Genomic DNA, 25572 nt, shown 5'->3' on the forward strand with positions numbered 1-25572 from the left:
TTGATTATCATTGCACATCTAGACCTTGAGTTACATCAGATAGATGTAAAAATTGCATTTCTCAATGGAAAACTAGATGAAGAAATTTATATGCAACATCTACAAGGTTTTACTATTAAAGGCCAAGAGCGTAAGGTATGCAAGCTCAAAAGATCTATCTATGGCTTTAAAAAATCCTCTAGCTAATAGAACCTTAAATTTCATCAAGCTGTAATTCTTATGACTTCAGGATGGTTAAGGAAGATCTTTGTGTATACATTAAGAGGCCTAAAGACGTTTTTGCAATATTGTCTTTGTATGTGGACGATATACTGTTGGCTGCGGACAATATAGAATTTGTCAAAACTGTTAAAGATTGGCTATATTCAAATTTTGACATGAAAGATATAAGCGAAGCAACTTATATCTTAGGAATTAAAATTTTTAGGGATCATTAGAGGAAACTTCTAGCACTATCACAAGAGCCTTACATTAAGAAGATCCTTGAAAGTTTCAACATGACTGATTGTAAGTCGAAGGATACCCAAATAGCCAAAGGACAATCTCATAGTCTCGATATGTGCCCTAAGACTCCTCAAGAAAAGGAGAGAATGGCTAAAGTTACTTACGCAAATACTATTGGAAGTCTCATGTATGCCATGATATTTAAAAGGCTTGATATAAGTTATACTGAAGAACTGGTGAGTATATACTAGTCTAATCCTGGTCGGAAGCATTGTAGTGTTGTCAAGAGGATTTGAGCATATCTTAAAGGCACTGCAAATTATTCTTTATGTTATCAAAGAGGCGGTTTGCGACTTGTTATATATTAAAATGCCAATTGGGGTGGCAATCTAAATGAATGCAAATCGACATCAGTATATGCATTCTTGCTAAACAGATGAGTAATTATATGGAGTAGCAAGAAGCAAACATACACGACTTTACCAACAATGGAAGCCGAGTATATTACATGTTCTGCAACAATGCTAGAAGTTGCGCGACTTAAGAGATTTATGGAAGACTTAGAGATTAATATTAGTAATTCTAGTCTAGTAATTATCTACTGTGACAGTCAAGCTGTTATTTTTTTTTCCCAAGGATGCCAAATGATACAATAAGTCAAAACACATTGACACTAAATACAATTTTATAAAAGACATTTTCGCGAAGAAAGAAGGAGCAATACAATATATATCTACGCATAGTATGATAGATGATCTACTTACCAAGGTTGCAATGAGGGATATATTTGCTTCTTATGCCAGATCATTTGGCTATGTAGATTGTAATTTCACATTGTTAAGATTTATTTATTTTTTATAATATCTTTTTTACATGAATTGTTTTGAAATATAATGATGTTTAAAATTCTCTTATTTCAATTTATTTTATGAAAGAAATAATTACACACTTATGAGAGTATGTCATCAGGTTATGACCGGCTTTCTTACACGAGCGGTCGCTTCAGTTACTCCAGAAGCAAGCTGAGATAACACAAGTAGAATAATGAGATAATGTGTTAAGAGCCAAGCAAAAGAGGATATTGTACAAATTTTTGTTGCCTTGATTAGAATCAAGATGAGATCATAAAAGATATTTCTTGTAGATCGACTATGATGTACCCACCATCATAAAGACCTGATTGAAGCCAAATTTGAGATCTTATTTTAGCACTAAAAAGGAGCGTTCATTTTAAAAACCCAGGTCGGACGTTGTAGGATAGCGACTAGACTAAGACCAGTACAATAAACTGGATTAATAAGACGTATGCCTTGAAATGGAAGATTCATTGTAGTGCGTGACCAAAACAAAAAATGAGAGAATCTCCATTCTTTCTCATTGTGTAAGTTCCATATGACTTTCTATAAGTCAGCCCCGTTATCTTTATGATTATTAACTATGTTTTTGAGATATCAAATTGGTGTCTGCTACTTTAGCATGTTATCTAAGACCTTGACATGATTCGATCTATGAAACATGAATAAGAAAGTGACCATTCTAGATTGATGGACACAAATGTGATAGGAATATATAATTTTCTCCTTTTATGTGATTCACTGGTCAACCAATTATATAATATATGTGCTATATATTACAATTGTGAATTCAGAAAGAGACTACGCAATTTTGGCATATCAAAGGGATTTAGTATGCTTGATTGTTAAAGTGAATTAAATCTGGGATACAATGAAAATACATTTAATTTTCTTGCATATGATTGCGATTGCGACATCTCTTGCCTAGGTCAGTAATTGAGATATATTTTTTGGCTCCTCGAATGAGTCTTTGGATATTTTTATGGTCACACGATATATTTACTTGTATGACTGGAGATATGTGGTTATTCATTATTTCTTTGTTCAATATTTTATAGTTTCAATGTTATCCCATCATGTGCGAGTGGGAGATGTTGGATGAATGGGGCACCCGTGAAGGGTTGACCCGATCGAATCCAAGCAGTTTCTATACATGTTGGTTTATAAGAGTTTAGAGGGAAGTTGATTTAGTCATATGGGTTTAGAAGGAAATTGATTTAAAATCAACTTCCCCAATCATTGTCTATAAAATTAAAAAAAAAAACTCCTTATGAAATCGAAAGAAAAACAAAAGTAGCTTATTCTTCTCTTCTTCTGAGTTCAGTTCTGAAAAAGAAAAATGGTACAACCTAATTAAAAGGCATTTCACACAATGATCAAGTGGAAGATTTTATCTGTGATTTCTTTCCGCTCATTGACGTGATCCAACACTCGATTATTCCATTGCTTGAAGAAAGGTAGGCTCTTGAATCCTTTTTACTTTCCTTCAGTTGCAAACAAGGAGATAAGGGTGGAGAAATTAGTTGGCTAGGCTTATCCATCGAGGCCCTATTTCAAGCTCACTATAGATGGAGCTCGAAAGTAGTTAGGATTTATCTTCTTCCAGCAGTCTCATCAGAGATTATAAGAGGAACTGGGTTATTAGTTTTGGCATGAATATTAGCGTGTGCTCTATTACTATAGCTCAGCTCTAGGGTTTTTTCAGGGGCTAATTTTGGCGTGGAATAAGGGGATAAATGCACTCTGGGTTGAGGTAGACAACATGTGTGTTGTTAAACTCCTTTAACGAACTGATGGCCGTTACAATACGGCCTCTCCTATAGTTTATGGAATTTTAGAATTACTCTCTCGTAACTAGAATGTCTTGGTGCGCCATGTCTTTCGTGAAGCAAATTCTAAGGCAGATTAGCGAACTTTGCCCTCACTTTTCCACTAGGTCTACAAATTCTACAAGAATGTCCCACTTATCTTAATGTTTAGCTTCGTGATGACTGTTTAGGGGCTGTATTTCCTTGCTTTGTAAAGCCTTAAATGTGTTGCTAGTCCCGTTTCCTTACCCCAAAAAAAAAAAAGTTATTGATAATGTAAATTAGCAAGACTTTTAAATAGATTTTAATATGCTACTAAAAGTTATTTCTCAAAATCGAATGTTAACTATTTTAATAGAGTAATTTTTGGAAAGGGAAAATATTGAATTTTTTTTTCCACAGTATGAAAATAAAGAAGTAAGATTTAAAATCATTACAATATCATAAATTATGTCTTATTTTTAAGGTATAGATTATTAAATAACGAGAGATAATTATGATTGAGAGTAATAATAAGAAGATGCCTAAAAATTAGACTTTCATACAATATATACATAACTTAGACTTTCTTTTAGAATTTTAAAACTTATTAATTGCACTAAATAATAAAATACATACTAAAATTATGAGACTCCAAGCAACTGCCTAATTTGCCTAATGCTAAAGTTGTTATTGCCCTATGCAAAACTACATAAGAATAGTGTTTTACCAAAAATGTTAAATTGACGTTATAACTCTCATCTTTATGAAGCACTTGCTCACCAAGATCATCATTCGCAGACTTGCAATGAAGGGAAAGATCATTTGTATTTTCTAACTTATTAGTTATTTGCACATGCATGATAACAACAATAAACATGCATTATGACAAGGCAAAGGTAGCAGAAACGGAATTGGAAGGATATAAAAACACTAGATATTGTTCTAATGTTGAACCAAACCTATGCGATTAGGTTATACTCTCTTTGAAGTGTGGTTAGATCTTGTTCTAACTCAAACGAGCCAATGAGATTCTTAATAGCACACTAAGCAGATTAGAAGATACTCTAATTGGAACGACACGACAAGAGAGATTTTGATAGATAATTCTAGAGGAAAATATAAAAGAGGGTTTTATTAAATAATTGAATCTAAAGTTATGAAAATAATAACAAGATATCTTTATTTATAATAGAGTAAACCCAGTTCCGAAGTTAACTTAAAAAGGGAAACTAAATTACAATTATAATAGAAATAAAAGATTAAATTACAATTATAATAGAAATAAAAGATTAAAACACATATTATAATTGACTCTTATTAAAATAGAAAATCTTGAAAGAATAAAAATTTTAAAATCCTCAAATAACATCCTACATCAGTCTCCCCTTCTTAAAATATACTTGTGCTTGAGTTTGAATACAATCTAGACAATGAAACTTGTTATTTTTCTCATAATCTTTCTCAAAACTTTAAAGAATCCATGTTTCATCAACTTCCTTCATCTGTACATGCTTCGAGGAGATGAAGACTTTCATGAAAGAACAACGATCAAATAACCCTTGCCCTTCCCCAATTGATGCTTAATGCGCTCTCCAATAAATTTCACCTTTTCAATCATATCTTCCATAAGTACAATCTTCTTGTCTTAAATGTGAATAGGTAGAACTCTTTCGATCATCTTAACTTCTTCAACTTGATTTTGCTACATAACATTGATCGTACTATTAGGCTGAATGCTCAAATCAATAGTAGGTTGTCCATGTTCTTTAAAAATCTTAGATAGATCAATAATCTCACTAGTTTTCTAAGGAAACATCATGCTCATTATGGCATAAATGATCAAATTGAAACTTTAAATCGATAATAAATTGTACATTTTCTTCTGTAACATTAGGACATCTTCAACACGTGGAGAGACTTCTTTCATTTGTATGTCTTTCACTTCAGCTGTTGGCTTGTGATAGAACTAGGGATCTCAAATTGGTGTTGAGTATGAGATTGACTTAATTGCTTCAATGCTTGGCTTTTTTTCTCTTCTGATTTGCAATTTGCGATTTAATTTGCATTGCTATAAGAATTGCATGTTGCAAAGTGTATATAGTATATATAGGCATCTTGTCTTTAATATATAAACTGAGTGCCCTCACAAATCTTGTAATTGTATCCTTGTCAGGTTTATAATAATATTTGCATACATAAAATTGTTCAAACTCATAAGCATAATTAAAAACTTATTTCATGCCTTGTCGTACCCAATAATAATCAAGAGGAATAAATCTCAATCTCAACATTCGCTTCATATGTCTCCATGAAGTAATTTTAAAATGATCTTTGATAAGTAATCTACGCCTTTGCACTTTGGTCCACTATTCTAAAGCACTCTCTGTTAATATAAAATCAACTACAAATAGCACTTGGTCATACTTCTGCAATCTAATCAAGTATTCTCGGTCAACCTTATCTAACCACGAAAGAAATTATTCAGGACTGCAATTTCCATCAAGCGTCCAAAGTATGATGCATTTTGAATATTTCAATCACAAATTCAAAGCCAGTGGCAAAACTGTAATAAGACTGAATTGGGGTTTAATGTGGCCCGCGACTAGTGTTTGTATTTGGGTGTAGTGATGGTCAGATCTGGTAGATTTGAGGTTGGTGAGTGTGATGGTGTTGGTGGTTTGACTCGGTTCGTGACAATTTAATTAAAAAAATGAAGTCAAGCGGCAGTTGGAGGTTTATTTTGATTCCAATGAATGAGGCGGCAAATGTAGGCAGAGATTGGCTGAAAAGAAAGAGTTGGTGATGGTGGACAGATTGGTAGTGGTGATTGCTAACAAATCAATGTGGGTTATAGTCGAACGTGTGGTGCTTAGCACGGTGGTAGCTTTTTTGGTGGATTTTCAGTGGCTATGATGGTGAATTGGTGGTATTATGGTAGGGTATAGTCAGTGGCATATGGGAGTTTAGATGGGGGATGAGGATTGTCGAAAACGCATGGCGGTTTCGCGGCAGTGAGTGGTGGAGAGCTTGCAGGTTTTGGTGATGTTGTTGGCTGGCTGACTGGCAGTGGTGGGCAACAAATGCGGAGGTGGATGTGACGACTAGGGTCAAATTTGTAGACTTTTAATTTTTCTTTTTTTTTTGGATGAATGGTGATGGATGATTTACGTGATTTGTGGTGGACGGATATGGTGGCCAGGAAAGTTGTGTAATTGGCGTAGATCTGCTTTGATACCCATTGATAGGGTGAAGGCAGTGAAGCGGGTTTGGAAGGGTAGAAAATAGTATATATCATTTTAGTACTTGACCAAGCCAATACGATTAGGTTACGCTCTAATCAAAGCGTGGTTAAATCTCGTTATAGTTGTTGTGCAAATTTTATTGAACTCGCAAGTGCACGAATCTATTGTAGTATAGATCAATGGTGACGAGTGTCGATCCCACGAGGAGGTAGATTTTAATTGTGTGTAGAATTAATTTTCTAAATGGGTGGTTGGATTTGTGGTGAAAATGATTTGGATTATCCTAAATTTCGAATTAAGATGGCAAGAATAAATTGAAGTGAAATCTATTGAGATGACGTACTTGGGTATCTGGATCCGTATCAACATGCATCATGGGCTAAATAATCCTTATTAATGCCAATTAAATCATGAGGGTGGAATCCACACCTCATGAACCACGCTCTAATCAATATGGTGCTAAGGGCTTATCGTGCCAAATAATAATAACCTTGTACTAGAGAGCCGGTGTAACCAAGGCGGTATCTAGACAAGATTATTATTATTTGTCGACGAGAAGTCAAAACATCCACAAAAACTAGAGGGGAAGAGAAAATAAATTTACCAAATAAAGCCCATGACACATGTTGAGACTTCACCTTCAACCCAAGCTTAAAAGAAAATTAGCTACTCATAATTGAACTAGGGGCAAAATGAAAATTTATTAAAATACGTAGAAAATACAAGATGGAGAAGGAATTACAGAAAATGGATCCCAAAAATGGATTCAGAGATATCAAATTAGGGGGGGGAGGCCCCCTTTTTATAGATACATGGAGTAAATCATGACCATCAGATTAAAAACAGTTTGGACGCTCAGGATTGCGCCACGTCATCAGTCAACAGTACGCGGTTTGACCACGTGGATAAACAGTAACACAGTTTGACCCGGGTTGAACAGTGACGCGGTTTGGTTGAAAATAATCCTGTGTGATGCATGTACCGTACGTGAGATTTTTGGTCCACTGATATGCTACCACGTCACCATCAACAGTACATAAGAATTTTAGTCCAACAGGATCGTGACACCTCATCAGTCAATGCCACATCATCGGTCAATGCCACATCATCGATCCGTCTATGTGAACAGTGTCGTGAACAGTAACGTATATAGTACCGTACACGTGAATAATACCGTACATGTGAACAGTGCCGTTTTTCCTTTTATGCTCCTCCTAAGGTTTTCGACCATCCTGAGTTCAAAATTAATGTTCGTTTTGCCGTCTAATCTCTCGTTTATTGTGAAATGACTATGAGGCCCCTAAAATACATAAAATACTTAATTAAAATAAAACACACGGAATTAAATCAAAAGAATGTTAAATACATAAAAGTAAGGGTGTTAGTAAAACTTGAAGTGTAAAATGACGATTTTCTCCTTTATAAATATACATTTTCTAACACTCAACACACCCCCCAACCAGCTTATTGCTAGTCCCTAGCAAATAAAGTGAAAACAAAATTTAAATCCAAAATAATATATATATATATATATATATATATATATATATATTTTTAACATTCATGTTTATTCAATTAGACTAATGATAGTAATCAAATAAAAGTATAAGCATTATCTCAAGTCTAAAGAAACATCACACCCACATCAACCATCCACATGAATCAGTCTAATAGACTTTGTCATAGCTACCTTTAAGAATGACTTGTCAAACCCCAAAATCTCACTGGAAATAGTGACACTCTCACAAAGAAATTAAACCCAATAAAAATAGTCACTCCAATGAATGGTAATTGAGAGAAAATAATAAAAAAAATGATATCACATGCTCTCACCAAGATGAAAGAAATATGCCCTCAGCTTAGAAATAATACGATCTCAAGTCAAACAACAATGCTAGTCAACCCACTTTATTTATCTTTTTTTTTCTCTTTTTTTTATTATGCATCACTACATCTTTTTAGCCCATATAACTAGCTTCTACTTCAGACTATAGTTCCCTAAAATCAAGGATTTTTATTAGGACATAACGTAGGCTAGGGACATGGTTAACAAAGAAGGGAAATAAGGAAAATAAAGTGTATGTTTGAGAAAAATATAGAGGAATTTTTTTTTTTGGAAGTTGTAAGGTGGATTTCACCTATTATTGTTATTTTTTTGAATTTTTTTTTGAATTTTTTTTCTTTGCTTTTGCTTGGCACAACGTCACTGAACAAAATAATTATTTACATTTTTCTCAAACATAAATAGGTGATGGAACTTATAAGACATCGGGTAATACTCCAAATCGGAGTGGGTCAAGATGATAAGTTTAACAAATAAAAGGTTTTTTTTTTCTTTTTTGTTTTAAAAGGCTCAAAATGGTTAACTATGGATATTTCACAAAAGGGATGGCTAGAAAGGCTCAAACGGATCAAAAATGGCCTTTCCATCGTCTTTTAGGGCTCTAAATAACCTTCCATATCTACTAGTTAGATGAGCCTCCAAATGTAGCAACACACATTTTTTTTTCTTCTTTTTTTTTTAATTTTACAATTTTCTTTTAAGGGTTAACTCAAAAGAAATCTAGAGATCATGTATACAATAATAAACTGCTAAGTTGTATAAAGAATGGGCAAAATGGTTACTCTCCAAGAAAAATGATAGGCTCAAAAACTCACTTGGCACTTATTTATGACATGTTCATTCCTTCAAGCAACTCATATTTGTCTCTGATATCAACATGTAAAGTAGCAAACATAGCGTAACTGTTGAGTGTTAGAAAATGCATATTTATAAAGGAGAAAATCGTCATTTTACACTACAAGTTTTACTAACACCTTTACTTTTATGAATTTAACATTCTTTTGATTTAATTCCGTGTGTTTTATTTTAATTAAGTATTTTATGTATTTTAGGGGTATCATAGTCATTTCACAATAAACGAGAGATCAGATGGCAAAACGGACATCACTTTTGAACTCAGGACGGTCGAAAACCTTAGGAGGAGCATAAAAGGAAAAATGGCACTGTTCACATGTACGGTACTGTATACATTACTGTTCACGACACTGTTCACATAGACGGATGATGATGTGGCATTGACCGATGATGTGGCATTGACTGATGAGGTGTCACGATCCTGTTGGGCTAAAATTCTTATGTACTGTTGATGGTGATGTGGCAGCATATCAGTGGACGAAAAATCTCGCGTAAGTTACATGCATCACATAGGATTATTTTCAACCAAACCGCATTACTGTTCCTCCGGGTCAAACCGTGTTACTGTTCATCCGCGTGGTCAAACCGCGTACTGTTGACTGATGACGTGGCGCAATCCTGAGCGTCCAAACTATTTTTAATCTGATAGCCATGATTTACTCCATGTATCTATAAAAAGGGGGCCTCTCCCCCTTAATTTGATAGCTCTGAATCCATTTTTGGGATCCATTTTCTGTAATTCCTTCTCCATCTTGTATTTTCTTCGTATTTTAATAAATTTCCATTTTGCCCCTAGTTCAATTATGAGTGGCTAATTTTCTTTCAAGCTTGGGTTGAAGGTGAAGTCTGAGCATGTGTCATGGGCTTAATTTGGTAAATTTATTTTCTCTTCCCCTCTAGTTTTTGTGGATGTTTTGACTTCTCGTCGACAAATAATACTAATCTTGTCTAGTACCGCCTTGGTTTCACCGGCCCTCTAGTACAAGGTTATTATTATTTGGCACGATAAGCCCTTAGCACCATATTGATTAGAGCGTGGTTCATGAGGTGTGGATTCCCCCCTCATGATTTAATTGGCATTAATACGGATTATTTAGCCCATGATGCATGTTGATACGGATCCAGATATCCAAGTACGTCATTTCAATAGAATTCTCTTCAATTTATTCTCACCATTTTAATTTAAGTTTTAGCATATTCCAAATCATTTCCACCACAGATCCAATCACCAATTCACAAAATTAATTCTACATAATTAAAATCCACCTCCTCGTGGGATCGACACTCGTCACCATTGATCTATACTACAATAGATTCGTGCGCTTGCGAGTATATTAAAATTTGCAAAACAAGTTTTTGGCGCCATTACTGGGGAGGTAAGTAATTTTAATTCATAGAATTAATTTTTGTGAATAATTTCTTTTATTTGTTTTCTTGTATTTTTTTTTATTAAAAAAAAGAAAAAGAACAAAAAAATGAATCTACATTTAAAGGTTAGTATTTCTTTTCTTTTTCTCTTCTTTAAAATTCTGTAATTTAATTTTCAATTGAAATTTTTTTTGTTTATCTTATTAATTTATTTTTAGTTAATTTAATTTCACGTATTTGTTTTTGTGTATTTTTATAGAAAGGTTGTAATAGCGCAATAAGGTTAGTATCGTAATTTCTCACTCTTCTTTATTTTTATTTGTTTTGTTTCCATCTTTATTTTTATTTTATTTGTTTTGCATGCATGGTCGTAGGTCATTATTACCTAATCTTGAACCTATAGACCTTAAATTAGAAAAAACACTTCGCACACACAGGCACATTAAAAATAAATTTGGAATGGATTTACAAGCACCACAAGAGAGGCCATTTAAGGACTATTTTAGTCCCTTATCTAATTTGAGCACATCATGCATAAAATACCCAAATGTAGCTGCTAGAAATTTTGAACTAAAACCTAGTGTGCTAAATTGTCTCCCCACATTCTATGGCTTAGAAAATGAGGACCCATATAATCATCTGAATGATTTTCATGCCATTTGTCAAACATTTAAATATGAGAATTTTTCAGACGATGATGTTAAACTCAGATTATTCCTATTTTCTTTAAAGGATAGAGCTCGTTTATGGTTAAATACTTTGCCTGCTAATAGCATCACATCATGGGAACAAATGGTAACGAAATTTTTGAATAAATATTTCCCAGTACATAAAACCAATGCTATTTGCAGGGAAATCTCAGAGTTTACTCAGAGAGAAGACGAGCAGTTTTTTGAAACATGGGAGCGATTCAATGGGCTACTCTTGAAGTGTCCACATCATGGGTACGAGAAATGGCACCAATGCCAATACTTTTTGGAGGGATTATTGCCGAATGTGCAAGAATGGCTAATGGCAACAAGTGGAGGAGAGCTAATGTCAAAAAGTGCATCAGAGATTTGGGAATTCTTCCAGCGATAAGTGGATAATTCCCAATAATGAAGCTGATCACTCAGGAATACTAGAAGAATTAAAGGAGTAAATGAGGTTCAAATTGGCGAGTCAACTTCGGGAATCAAAGAAGTCAAGGAGATAGTTGAAGGTCTTGCTCAACAAATAGCATCGTTATCGACTGCTAAATCAACAGAACCACATGACCATGACTCATACTCAGATTAAGCAAATGCCATAGGTGTAATGAGAAAGCCATCAAATTACAACCCATACTCCAACATATATAATCCTGGATGGAGAGACCACCCCAATTTTTCATGGTCTCAAGGATTCCAACAGAATAGACCAGCAGCTCCAGCTCCACCAATGCAACAAATTCCTCAAGTTCCTCAAGCCTCTCAGCCCCCATTTAGACCATACAATCAGAACCAGAACTACTCTCAACCCAGACCATGAGAGGATTCATTCCAGAATCTCAAGAATCTTACTCACTCTACGATTGAGCAACAAAACCGCACTATTGATGGACTACGAAATGAGTTGAGAGCAGGCTTCAATTCACAAGCCCAATCAGTTTCAAGCCTCGAAAAGATGGTGGGACAACTTGCTTCTTCAGTTCAGACCTTGGCAATGATTGTTGAGAAAGACACGTTTCCAAGTCAACCAGTGCCTAATCCTAAAGGAGTACATGAAGCAAGTACCAGTTCACCATAGCAGCATGGAGAGGTCAAAGCAGTCATGACCTTGCGAAAATGAAAAGAAGTCGACAACAAAGTGGAGATGCTGGTGACAAAAGAAAATCAAATTGTACCTGTAAATGTTGATGACTCACCATCGGAGGAAAATGAAGAAACCAACCCACGAGAATATGTTCCTAAAGCTCCATTTCCTCAAAGGTTAGCTAAAGGAAAGAAGGAAAAATCCACAGGTGAGATTCTTGAAATCTTCAAACAGGTAAGTGTTAACATCCCTTTACTTGATGCTATTAAACAAGTTCCATCTTATGCCAAGTTTCTTAAAGACCTTTGTACTAAAAAGAGAAATATGCATGTTCAAAAGAAGACATTTTTAACAGAAAACGTTAGTTCTATACTCCAACATAAAATTCCTTTAAAATGCAAAGACCCAGGCTCCCCCACTATCTCATGTAGCATAGGGAACCACACAATTGAGAATGCTTTGTTGGATTTAGGAGCTAGTGTAAATTTGTTGCCTTATTCAGTATTTGTGAAACTTGGACTAGGAGAATTACACCCAATTCCAGTGGTGTTACAACTTGCAGATCGGTCCACGAAAATACCTCGTGGTATTGTGGAGGACGTGCTTATCCAGGTAGACAAGTTTTATTTTCCTGTTGATTTCATTGTAATTGACACTCAACCAATACAGGATTCAAGGAAGCACATCCCCATTATCCTAGGCCGACCTTTCTTGGCAACTGCGGATGCTCACATTCAATGCAGGACTGAAAATATGCAGTTGTCCTTCGGCAACATGACTATGGAGCTAAACATCTTCAACATTGCCAAACAACCTCACAGTGCAGATAATGGAATTGTTGATGTGGATTTAATTGAAGCATTAGTTGATGATACTTTTGTTTCAAACCTTAGTGATGATCCTTTACAAACATGTTTAACTCACTTTGGTTTGGATTTTGATATTGACAGATGGGTTGATGAGGTCAACGCCCTGCTTGACTCAACACCATCTATGGACACTAATAAATGGAAGTCAAGAGTTGAACAACTAGCACCATCAGAGAAGAAACTCATCCCATCATCAGAATCACCACCAAAACTCGAGCTCAAACCATTGCCCAACACATTGGAATATGCATTTTTGGGAGAAGAAAGTACTATACCGGTAATCATCTCAGCATCCCTCAATGACGAACAAAAAGGTAAGTTGTTAGATGTTTTGAAAGAGCACAAAGGGCCATTAGGATGGACCATAGCAGACATTAAAGGTATAAACCCAGTAGACTGCATGCATTACATTCACCTTGATGAAAATGCTAAAACTACTAGGGAGATGCAACGTCGGTTAAATCCTAACATGAAAGAAGTTGTTAGAACTGAAGTCCTTAAGCTATTAGATGCAGGTATCATTTACCCAATTTCTGATAGTTCATGGGTCAGTCCTGTACAAGTCGTTCCCAAAAAGTCAGGAGTCACAGTAGTTACCAATGCTGATAATGAATTGATACCCACTAGAGTAACTACAGGATGACGTGTATGCATTGATTATAGAAAATTGATACCCATTTATTGATCAAATGCTTGATAGATTAGCAGGCCATGAATTTTATTGCTTTCTAGATGGCTACTCAGGATATAATCAGATTCCCATAGCACCAAAAGATCAAGAGAAAACTACTTTCACTTGCCCTTTTGGCACATTTGCATATAGGAGAATGCCATTTGGATTATGTAATGCACCTGCTACATTTCAACGATGCATGTTAAGCATTTTTTCTGATATGGTTGAACGATTCCTTAAAGTCTTTATGGATGATTTTTCTGTCTTTGGTGATCAATGTTTTGATCAATGTTTACATCATCTAACACTAGTTTTGCAGAGATGTATCGAGAAGAACTTGGTCTTAAATTGGGAGAAATGTCATTTCATGGTAAAACAAGGTATTGTTCTCGGTCACATCATTTCAAGCAAAGGGATTGAGGTTGACAAAGCCAAGGTGGATCTCATTTCTAATATTCCTCCACCCAAAACAGTCAGAGAAGTAAGATCTTTCCTTGGGCATACTGGTTTCTATAGACGTTTCATTAAAGATTTTAGCAAAGTTTCTAGACCCTTATGCAATTTACTTGCTAAGGATGTACCTTTTATCTTTGATGATTCATGTCTTGTGGCATTTGAAAAACTAAAGTAGTTGTTGACATCATCACCCATCATTCAGCCCCCAAACTGGAGCTTACCATTTGAGCTCATGTGTGATGCATCTGATTATGCAGTAGGAGCAGTATTAGGACAAAGAGTTGATCGAATTCCCCACGTTATTTACTATGCTAGTATGACATTGAATGATACACAGTTGAACTATTCAACTACTGAAAAAGAAATGCTAGCAGTAGTGTTTGCATTGGAGAAATTTCGATCTTATCTCATTGGTTGTAAAATAATCGTATTCACAGATCATGCTGCTCTTAAATATCTTTTCACAAAGAAAGATGCAAAAGCTAGACTAATTCGTTGGGTGTTACTTTTGCAGGAATTTGACTTGGAATTCAAAGATAAGAAAGGGACAGAAAATGTTGTGGCGGACCACCTCTCTCGTCTCCATTTTGACGCAACTACAAAGCCATTACCATTAAATGAGTCATTCCCTGATGAACAATTGATGAATGTGGAAGTATTACCGTGGTATGCTGACATCGTGAATTATCTTGTTATAGGTCAACTTCCAGAGCATTTGACCAAGCAAGATAAGGCTAAATTCTTTGCAGAGATAAAGAATTTCTTTTGGGATGACCCGTATTTGTTCAAGTATTGTGCGGATCAAATTGTTAGACGATGTGTCCCAGAAAGTGAAATTCAGAATATCCTTTCATTCTGCCATGAACAAGCTTGTGGAGGCCATTTCAGTGCTAAGAAAACAGCGACTAAAGTTTTACAATGTGGTTTCTATTGGCCAACACTATTTCGAGACGCTTACACTTTTTGTTCTTCATGTGATAGGTGTCAACGAATGGGGAGCATTACACGAAGGAACATGATGCCACTAAATCCAATTTTAGTGGTTGAGATTTTTGACGTATGGGGTATCGACTTCATGGTACCCTTTCCCCCGTCTTTTGGCCATCAATACATATTGGTTGCTGTTGACTACGTATCGAAATGGGTAGAAGCAATTCCATGTAGGACCAATGATCACAAGGTGGTGATAACATTTTTGAAAAGCAACATTGTTTCACGCTTTGGATTCCCTCGAGTGATAATCAGTGATGGTGGTGCCCACTTTTGTAACAAAGCATTCAAGGCTCTTTTGACAAAGTATTCAATCACACACAAAGTGGCGACCCCATATCATCCGCAAACCAGTGGCCAAGTTGAGATCTCCAATCGAGAAATAAAGCACATATTAGAAAAGACGGTGAGGCCGAACAGAAAAGATTGGTCATTAAGACTTGATGATGCATTATGGGCATACATAACGGCTTTCAAGACCCCGATTGGGATGTCACCCTACAGGTTAGTGTATGGAAAAGCTTGCCACCTACCTGTGGAACTCGAGCATCGTGCATATTGGGCCATCAAGAAATTCAATTTTGACATGCAGCAAGCCAGCTCAAAAAGAAGATTACAGCTGGCAGAACTTGAAGAAATTCGCAATGATGCATACGAAAATGCCAAGATTTACAAGCAACGAATGAAAGTCTTCCATGATAAGCAAATTATGAGAAAATCGTTCACTCCAGGTCAGAAAGTGCTTTTATTCAATTCTCGCTTGCACCTATTCCCAGGTAAGTTACGCTCTCGTTGGCCTGGCCCATTTATTGTTCATACTGTTTTTCCACATGAGACAATTGAAATTAAGGACCCAAAGAACGGTGTTACGTTTAAAGTTAATGGTAAAAGATTAAAGCCATATCTAGAATACCAACCACATGGAGAAGACATCGAAATAAATTTGAGTGACCCACCAAATTTGAATTGATTTTTGTTCTTTTCGGTGATTTGATTTTTTCTTTCTTTCTTTCTTTCTTTATATTATTCTTTTGCTAATTGAAATTATTTTTGCATAAGTGTGTTTGTTTAACTATTAAGTTTTCTCTTTTCATTTTTAATCATGAGTACCTTACTTGGACCGTTCCTCCTGAACATTCTTAAACCACTTCAACGTGTCAAAACTCATCTCAAAAGGCAAATTCAATTTTGTAAAACACATCGCATTTGGGCTCTACAACCACCAGAGTTAGTAGCCTATGTTGAGGGTTTAGAACGCCAACTCCGAGACATTGAGAGAAGTGTTTACGACATCCAGTTGGAGCTTGAGGTAAATTCAATAAGAGGACAATTTTAATTTTCTTTGTGTGTTTTAATTTATTTTTCTGTTTGTGTGCTTTAGTTTGTTACCCCGGTGAAGTGGCGGATAATGGTACTCCGTGACAATCAAGTCGGTTACTTCAGTTTCCCATAATAACTGATATTCTGAAGCGAAGATATGGACAGAAACGAGACTCTAGCGAAGCTTCATAAGAGATTTCCTTCACTTCCTCAGAATGCCCTTCTTACGATCTATAAAGCTCGGTCCGAACGCATACGATTGCTCATGAGAAATAACATACATGCTAACATCCGTTGGTTAATCGAGGCTAAAGTACGATCGGCAGGTGAGTTACCTCCAAAATTTATTGCATACATGCCTGGTTGTGGTAAAGGAAATTATGCAAGAAAACGACGAGCTCGACGAATTTCTGTTGCTTGTCATAAGTGTGCCAGAATGAGTTGCAATAAAAACCCATGTTCTTTAGGAATGATGTCTGATAACAGGGAAGATAAGACTCAATTCATTAGGGATGACTTGAATAAGGAGTCATTGGATGATATCCTTTTGTCTCTTGAAACGCATCCCAGTGGATATGTGCAAGGAGCGATTCTCCAGTTATGGCCATTATTCTAGAAAGAGCATGCACGATATAGTCTCGGGAATCTGACTATAAACGACCCTGTTTGCCAGTTTATAAGAAAACTAGATAGGAAGCCTATCCTCGACCCATAGAGGGCGTTCAAGCCGTTTCTGGACGTAAAACCAGAGGAATATGTGAGCCACAGTCGCAACTACCTGTAAATATCCTTTCACTTTACTGTTATTTTATTTCACTATTATTTTATTGTGTGCATCATTGTCTTTAATAATTTTATTACTGTTTACTTTTTCCTTTTTACTGTTTCCTTTTTGACTCGCGAGCCACGTGCTTTACGCGTTATTTGACACTGACATATTACCTCATACACAACTATGACCCATTATCACCAAGACTCTTAAATGTGATTTCTTTTGTCAAGCACTCACAAATTGTTTTTGAGAAGTATCGCAATGGCAGCTACTCCCAATAGACAATTCAAGAACATTTGTGTGCTTTCTGGATTTACCTATGGCAAACATAAAGAGTTCGTTAAGGCAGCCATAGATCTTGGTCGAAGCATAGCAGCAAGAAAATTACACTTGGTGTATGGAGGAGGTAACCGAGGGTTATCAAAAATGGTCTCAGAAGCAGCTTTTATCAGAGAAAGTCAAGTGTTAGGCATCATCCCAAGAGTCCTAAAACCATTGGGCAGTTCGTCTGACTCATCAACTGGAGAAGAGTTAGTCGTCTCAGGTATGCAAGAAAGAATAATTGAAATGCTTAATCATGCTGATGCTTTTATTTTCCTTCCAGGAGATCTTGCAACACTAGAGGCACTTATCACACTAGCATCTTGGGCCCATCTGCACATCCACCAGAAACTCATCGGTTTGTTAAATGTCAATAACTTTTATGATGGCTTTATCGCATTTCTTAACCATGCAATAAAAAACTATTTCATTCCCTCTAATGCGAAAAAACTCTTTATTTGTGCTCACACTGCTAATGAGCTACTTGATCTGTTACAAGCTTATAGACCGGAGCCAGACCCCTGGACCTTTGTGTTGGAGCATCCAAATAATGATGGTAACAGTAGCTGCAGTAAGAAGTACAAATTAAATTTAACTCTCCGCTTGTAAATATTTTCTTCTGTGTTGCACCACCCAGGTGATGTCTTCTAAACTCTACTTCTTTCCTTTCAAACATTGAGGACAATGTTTCGTTCTGGTTGGGGGGAGGGAGTCGACAATTGTGGAATTTTGGTTAAGTTTTTACTAATTTTTTGTTGTAGAAACTAACTGTTGCTAACTTTTGTGTTGAAGATGGCTGAATATGGAGGGTAGTGACTCTAGAAACACATCTTCATCGTTTAAAAAAAATTTAAAAATTAAAAAAAAAAAACAAAATAATAATAATAATAATAATAATAATAATAACAAATACAAATTTTTCTTTTTCTTTATTAAGTTTTGATGTTCATTTTTCTTCTTCTTTTTAATTTCTCCTCTATAAATATCCATTTTCCAACTTTTGAGTCGAAGATGGCTGAATATGGAGTGTAGTTCCTCTAGAAACGCATCTTCTAAGTTAAAAAAAAAACACCATTTTCGTTTTCTATCATTTTAAGTGCAACTTTTCTAATTAGTTTTTTATGCATCATTTTCACATTTCTGCATGCATATTTTCCTTTCATGTTTAGAATAGGTTGGGGGGTAGAATGTTGTTTAAAAAAAAAAATTGTGTGATTTGTTTTAACATTGGATGACATGATTAATTTCAAATTTTAGTATTTGTATTATCTTTGGTCTTAAGTGATGTTACATTATGTTTGCTACTCTACATGTTGATGTCGGAGACAAATATGAGTTACTTGAAGGAATGAACATGTCATAATAAGTACCAAGTGAGTTTTTGAGCCTATTATTTTTCTTGGAGAATAACCCTTTTGCCCACTCTTTATACAGCTTAGCAGTTTATTATTTTACACACGATCTCTAAATTGCTTTTGAGTTAACCCTTAAAAAAAATTGTAAAATAAAAAAAAAGAAAAAAGAAAAAAAATGTGTGTTGTTACATTGGGAGGCTCATCTAACTAATAGATATGGATGATTATTTAGAGCCCTAAAAGACGATGGAAAGGCCATCTTTGATCCGTTTGAGCCTTTCTAGCCATCCCTTTTATTAAATATCCATAGTTAACCCTTTTGAGCCTTTAAAAAAAAAAAAAACTTTTCTTTGTCAACTTATCATCTTGACCCACTCCGATTTGGAGTATTACCCGATGTCTTATAAGTTCCATCACCTATTTATGTTTGAGAAAAATGTAAATAATTATTTTGTTCAGTGAAGTTATGCCAAAAAAAAAAGAAAAAAAAAACAAAAACAAAAGTTGTTGTTTCAAAAGAATAAAAATAAAAATAATAGGTGAAATCCACCTTGCAACTTCCAAAAAAAAAAAATTCTCTGCATTTTTCTCAAACATACACTTTGTTTTCCTTATTTTCCTTCTTTGTTAGCCATGTCCCCAGCCTACGTTACGTCCTAATAAAAGTCCTTGATTTTAGGGAACTATAGTTTGAAGTAGAAGCTAGTTATATGGGCTAAAAAGATGTAGTGATGCATAATAATAATAATAAAAAAAAGATAAATAAAGTGAGTTGACTAGCATTTTTGTTTGACTTAAGATCGTATTATTTCTAAGCTGAGGGCATATTTATTTCATCTTGGTGAGAGCATGTGATATCACTTCTTTATTATTTTCTCTCTCAATTACCATTCATTGTAGTGACTATTTTTAGTGGGTTTAATTTATTTGTGAGAGTGTCACTACTTCCAGTGAGATTCTGGGGTTTGACATGTCATTCTTGAAAGTAGATATAACAAAGTCTACTGGGCTAATTCATGTGGATGGTTGATGTGAGTGTGATGTTGCTTTAGACTGGAGATAATGCTTATACTTTTATTTGATTGCTATCATTAATCTGATTGAATAAACACGAGTGTTTCTAAATTTTTAAAAAAAAATCATTTTGAATTTGAATTTTATTTTCGCTTCATTTGCTAGGGACCAGCAATAAGCTGGTTGGGGGGTGTGTTGAGTGTTAGAAAATGCATATTTATAAAGGAGAAAATCGTCATTTTACACTACAAGTTTTACTAACACCTTTACTTTTATGAATTTAACATTCTTTTGATTTAATTCCGTGTGTTTTATTTTAATTAAGTATTTTATGTATTTTAGGGATATCATAGTCATTTCACAATAAACGAGAGATCAGATGGCAAAACGGACATCACTTTTAAACTCAGGACGGTCGAAAACCTTCGAAGGAGCATAAAAGGAAAAATGGCACTGTTCACATGTACGGTACTGTATACGTTACTGTTCACGACACTGTTCACATAGACGGAGGATGATGTGGCATTGACCGATGATGTGGCATTGACTGATGAGGTGTCACGATCCTGTTGGGCTAAAATTCTTATGTACTGTTGATGGTGACGTGGCAGCATATCAATAGACGAAAAATCTCGCGTAAGGTACATGCATCACATAGGATTATTTTCAACCAAACCGCGTTACTGTTCCTCCGGGTCAAACCGTGTTACTGTTCATCCGCGTGGTCAAACCGCGTACTGTTGACCGATGACGTGGCGCAATCCTGAGCGTCCAAACTGTTTTTAATCCGATGGCCATGATTTACTCCATGTATCTATAAAAAGGGGGCCTCTCCCCCCTAATTTGATAGCTCTGAATCCATTTTTGGGATCCATTTTCTGTAATTCCTTCTCCATCTTGTATTTTCTTCGTATTTTAATAAATTCCCATTTTGCCCCTAGTTCAATTATGAGTGGCTAATTTTCTTTCAAGCTTGGGTTGAAGGTGAAGTCTGAGCATGTGTCATGGGCTTAATTTGGTAAATTTATTTTCTCTTCCCCTCTAGTTTTTGTGGATGTTTTGACTTCTCGTCGACAAATAATACTAATCTTGTCTAGTACCGCCTTGGTTTCACCGGCCCTCTAGTACAAGGTTATTATTATTTGGCACGATAAGCCCTTAGCACCATATTGATTAGAGCGTGGTTCATGAGGTGTGGATTCCCCCCTCATGATTTAATTGTCATTAATACGGATTATTTAGCCCATGATGCATGTTGATACGGATCCAGATACCCAAGTACGTCATTTCAATAGAATTCTCTTCAATTTATTCTCACTATTTTAATTTAAGTTTTAGCATATTCCAAATCATTTCCACCACAGATCCAATCACCAATTCACAAAATTAATTCTACATAATTAAAATCCGCCTCCTCGTGGGATCGACACTCGTCACCATTGATCTATACTACAATAGATTCGTGCGCTTGCGAGTACATTAAAATTTGCACAACAATAACATCACTTAAGACCAAAGATAATACAAATACTAAAATTTGAAATTAATCATGTCATCCAATGTTAAAACAAATCACACAAATTTCTTTTTTTCAAACAACATCCTATCCTCCAACCTATTCTAAACGTGAAAGAAAAATATGCATGCAGAAATGTGAAAATGATGCAGAAAAACTAATTAGAAAAGTTACACTTAAAAAGAAAACAATTTTTTTTTGTTTTTTTTAAACGATGAAGATGTGTTTCTAGAGTCACTACACTCCATATTCAGCCATCTTTGACTCAAAAATTTAAAAATGTATATTTATAAAGGAGAAAGATGAAGAAAACAATTTTTCTTTAAACGATGAAGATGCGTTTCTAGAGTCACTACACTCCATATTCAGCCATCTTCAACACAAAAAGTTAGCAACAGTTAGTTTCTACAACAAAAAATCAGTAAAAACTTAACCAAGATTCCACAATTGTCAACTATTCCCTCCCTCCAACCAGAACGAAACATTTTCCTCAATGTTTTAAAGGAAAGAAGTAGAGTTTAGAAGATATCACCTGGGTGGTGCAACACAGAAGAAAATATTTACAAGCGGAGAGTTAAATCTAATTTGTACTTCTTACTGCGGCTACTGTTACCGTCATTATTTGGACGCTCCAACACAAAGGTCCAGGGATCTGGCTCTGGTCTCTAAGCATGTAACAAATCAAGTAACTCATTAGCAGTGTAAGCACAAATAAAAAGCTTTTTCGCATTGGAAGGAATGAAATGGTTTTTTATTACATGGTTAAGAAATGCGATGAAGTAATCATAAAAGTTATTGACATTTAACAAACCGATGGGTTTCTGGTGAATGTGCAGATGGGCCCAAGATACTAGTGTGATAAGTGCCTCTAGTGTTGCAAGATCTCTTGGAAGGAAAATAAAAGCATTAGCATGATTAAGCATTTCAGTTATTCTTTCTTGCATACCTGAGACGACTATCTCTTCTCCAGTCGGTGAGTCAGACAAACTGCCCAAAGGTTTTAGGACTCTTGGGATGATGCCTAACACTTGGCTTCCTCTGACAAAAGCAGCTTCTGAGACCAATTTTGATAACCCTCGGTTACCTCCTCCATACACTAAGTGTAATTTTTTCTCTGCTATACTTCGACTAATATCTACGGCTGCCTCAACGAACTCTTTATGTTTGCCATAGTTAAATCCAGAAAGCACACAAATGTTCTTGAATTGTCTATTGGAAGTAGCTGCCATTGGAATATTTCTCAAAAACAATTTGTGAGTGCTTAACAAAAAGTCTTATTTAAGAATCTTGGTGACAGTGAATCACAACTGTGTATGAGATGGCATGTCAGTGTCAAATAACGCGTAAAGCACATGGTTAGCGAGTCAAAAAGGAAATAGTAAAAAGAAAAAGAAACAATGATAAAATAAAATTATTAAAGACAATAATGCAAATGATAAAACAACAGTGAAATAAAATAACAGTGAAGTAAAAGGATATTTACAGGTAGTTGCGACTGTGGCTCACATCGTCCTCTGGTTTTACGTCCAGAAACAGATTGAACGCCCTCTATGGGTCGAGGATGGGCTTCCCATCCAGTTTTCTTATAAACTGGCAAACATGGTCGTTTATAGTCAGATTCCCGAGACTATATTGTGCATGCTCTTTCTGGAATAATGGCCATAACTGGAGAATCGCTCCTTGCACATATCCACTGGGATGCGTTTCAAGAGACAAAAGGATATCATCCAATGACTCCTTATTCAAGCCCTCCTTAATGAATTGAATCTTATCTTCTCTGTTATCAGACATCATTCCTAAAGAATATGGTTTTTTATCGCAACTCATTCTGGCACACTTATGACAAGCAACAGAAATTCTTCGAGCTCCAACAGAAATTCTTCGAGCTCGTCGTTTTCTTACATAATTTCCTTTACCACAACCAGGCATGTATTCAATAAATTTTAGAGGTAACTCACCTACCAATCGTACTTTAGCCTCGATTAACCAACGGATGTCAGTAGGTATGTTATTCCTCATGAGCAATCGCATGCGTTCGGACCAGGCTTTATAGATTGTAAGGAGGGCATTCTGAGGAAGTGAAGGGAATCGCTTGTGAAGCTTCGCTAGAATCTCGTTTCTGTCCATACCTTCGCCTCAGATTATCAGTTATTATGGGAAACTGAAGTAACCGACTTGATTGTCACGGAGTACCGTTATCCGCCACTTCACCGGGTAACAAACTAAAGCACACAAACAGAAAAACAAATTAAAGCACACAAAGAAAATTAAAATCGTCCTCTTATTGAATTTACCTCAAGCTCCAACTGGATGTCGTAAACACTTTTCTCAATGTCTCTTAGTTGGCTTTCTAAACCCTCAACATAGGATACTAACTCTGGTGGTTGCAGAGCCCAAATACGATGTGTCTTACAAAATCGAATCTGTCTTTTGAGATGAGATTTTACACGTTGAAGTGGTTTAAGAATGTTCAGGAGGAACGGTTTAAGTATGGTACTCATGATTAACAATGATAAGAAAAAAAACTTAATTGTTAAACAAACACACTTATGCAAAAATAATTTCAATTAGCAAAAGAATAATAAAAAGAAAGAAAAAAATCAAATCACCGAAAAGAAATTGGATTGTCCTACTCGTAGGAACTCTGCTTATGCCATGCTTGAAGTAGCATTGATGTATAGAAGTGTTTTTTTCTCAGTTTGGAACAACGTGAGCCTCAGTATAAGAGCTTGCCAAGTGATGAGGAGTGGGATTTGGCAATCATAATGGTGGAGCATTTGAAATCATTTTACATGTTAACGAAGATGTTTTTGGGTACAAAATACCCAAATGCTAATTTGTTCTTTCCGTTGATATGTAAAATGAAATTGTCAATTAATAAATGGTGCACCACTGATAACCTTGCTATTAGGATTATGCCTAATAAAATGGCTGAAAAATTTGATAAATATTAGAATGACATTCATCCGATGTTAGTTGTGGCTGTTATACTTGACCCAAAATATAAGATGATGTTAATTCTTTTTTATTTCCCAAAGATATATGGTGATACAACAGATGAGCATATTGAGCGTGCACATAAGCTTTGTCATGATTTAGTGAAAGAATATGAATCGAAGGTAGGGATTGTGAGTGGTGGGCAGAATGTTGGATTGAAAATTTCTTATTTTGAATCTTGTTCGAATTCAAACAAGTATTAGGATGTAGATGAGTTTGAAATATTCCAAAGCGAAAATAAGCATGCTAAGGTAACTAAGTCGGAGTTGGATAGGTATTTAGATGAGGAATTGTTGGATTCCACTCCAAACTATGATATTTTATCCTTTTGGAGGATGCACACAAGCCAATATCCTATTTTGGCTAAGTTAGCTAAGGACATCGTAGCCATTCCTGTATCCATCGTTGCCTCTAAGTCAGCTTTTAATACCGGGGGTAGTTTTGAGTCCACATTGTAGTAAACTTCTTCTTGACACTTTGGAAGCCTTAATGTGTGCTTAGAATTGGATGTGGGCTTCTACTTCTCGAGGTATAAAGTTATTTGAATTATATTTTAGTAGTATTTGTTTGCTTAAAATGCTTTGAATAATAATGTGTTATTTTTGTTGCTAGGTGGAGCTCCAGAAGATGAGATTTTTACTGGAGAGGTGGTAATTTCTGATGATGATGATAGGTCACAAGCGTCGAGCAGCATGACATGAACGTTTTTTTTTTTTGGGAATTAGACATGAACTTGTTATTTACTTATTTTACATAGGAATATTTTGAATCTTTTATGAACTATTTTTTGAGTTATTGAACATTTTAGGATTTTCGTATGTTGTATTGATAATTAGTATTATAATTATGAACTTATGATATGTTGGATGTTATTTAGATTTATTGTGTGATTATTGTATTGTTGAATTAATTTTTTTTTTATATAGATTGAATGAGTTTAGGTTATAAATTGGATGAATTTAGGTAGTAGAAAGTAGACTGAAGCAATTTTTATTTATTATTTGTGTGAAATTTGGATTGTTAGTATGTTATAGGTTTGTATTTGACTATTTTCTTTTTTAAAGCTTGAGATTTATCAAACCTTGTAATATGATATAGAAGAAATGTGCATGCATGTTGC

At 35.3% G+C, this 25572-nt stretch overlaps 1 long non-coding RNA gene and 1 pseudogene across 1 annotated transcript; one reads left to right on the plus strand and one right to left on the minus strand.

Moving 5' to 3' along the window:
• Nucleotides 1–11261: 11261 nt before the first annotated feature.
• LOC127900180 (small nucleolar RNA R71) lies at nucleotides 11262–11343 on the minus strand (annotated as a pseudogene).
• Nucleotides 11344–24828: 13485 nt separating this feature from the next.
• LOC127900006 (uncharacterized) lies at nucleotides 24829–25277 on the plus strand. Its single transcript, XR_008051911.1, has 2 exons — nucleotides 24829–24981; nucleotides 25065–25277. It is a non-coding gene; the product is annotated as an uncharacterized LOC127900006 (long non-coding RNA).
• Nucleotides 25278–25572: the final 295 nt, after the last annotated feature.

Source organism: Citrus sinensis, chromosome 9 (genome assembly GCF_022201045.2).
Source record: "Citrus sinensis cultivar Valencia sweet orange chromosome 9, DVS_A1.0, whole genome shotgun sequence".
In the NCBI taxonomy this organism is placed as follows: Eukaryota; Viridiplantae; Streptophyta; class Magnoliopsida; order Sapindales; family Rutaceae; genus Citrus; species Citrus sinensis.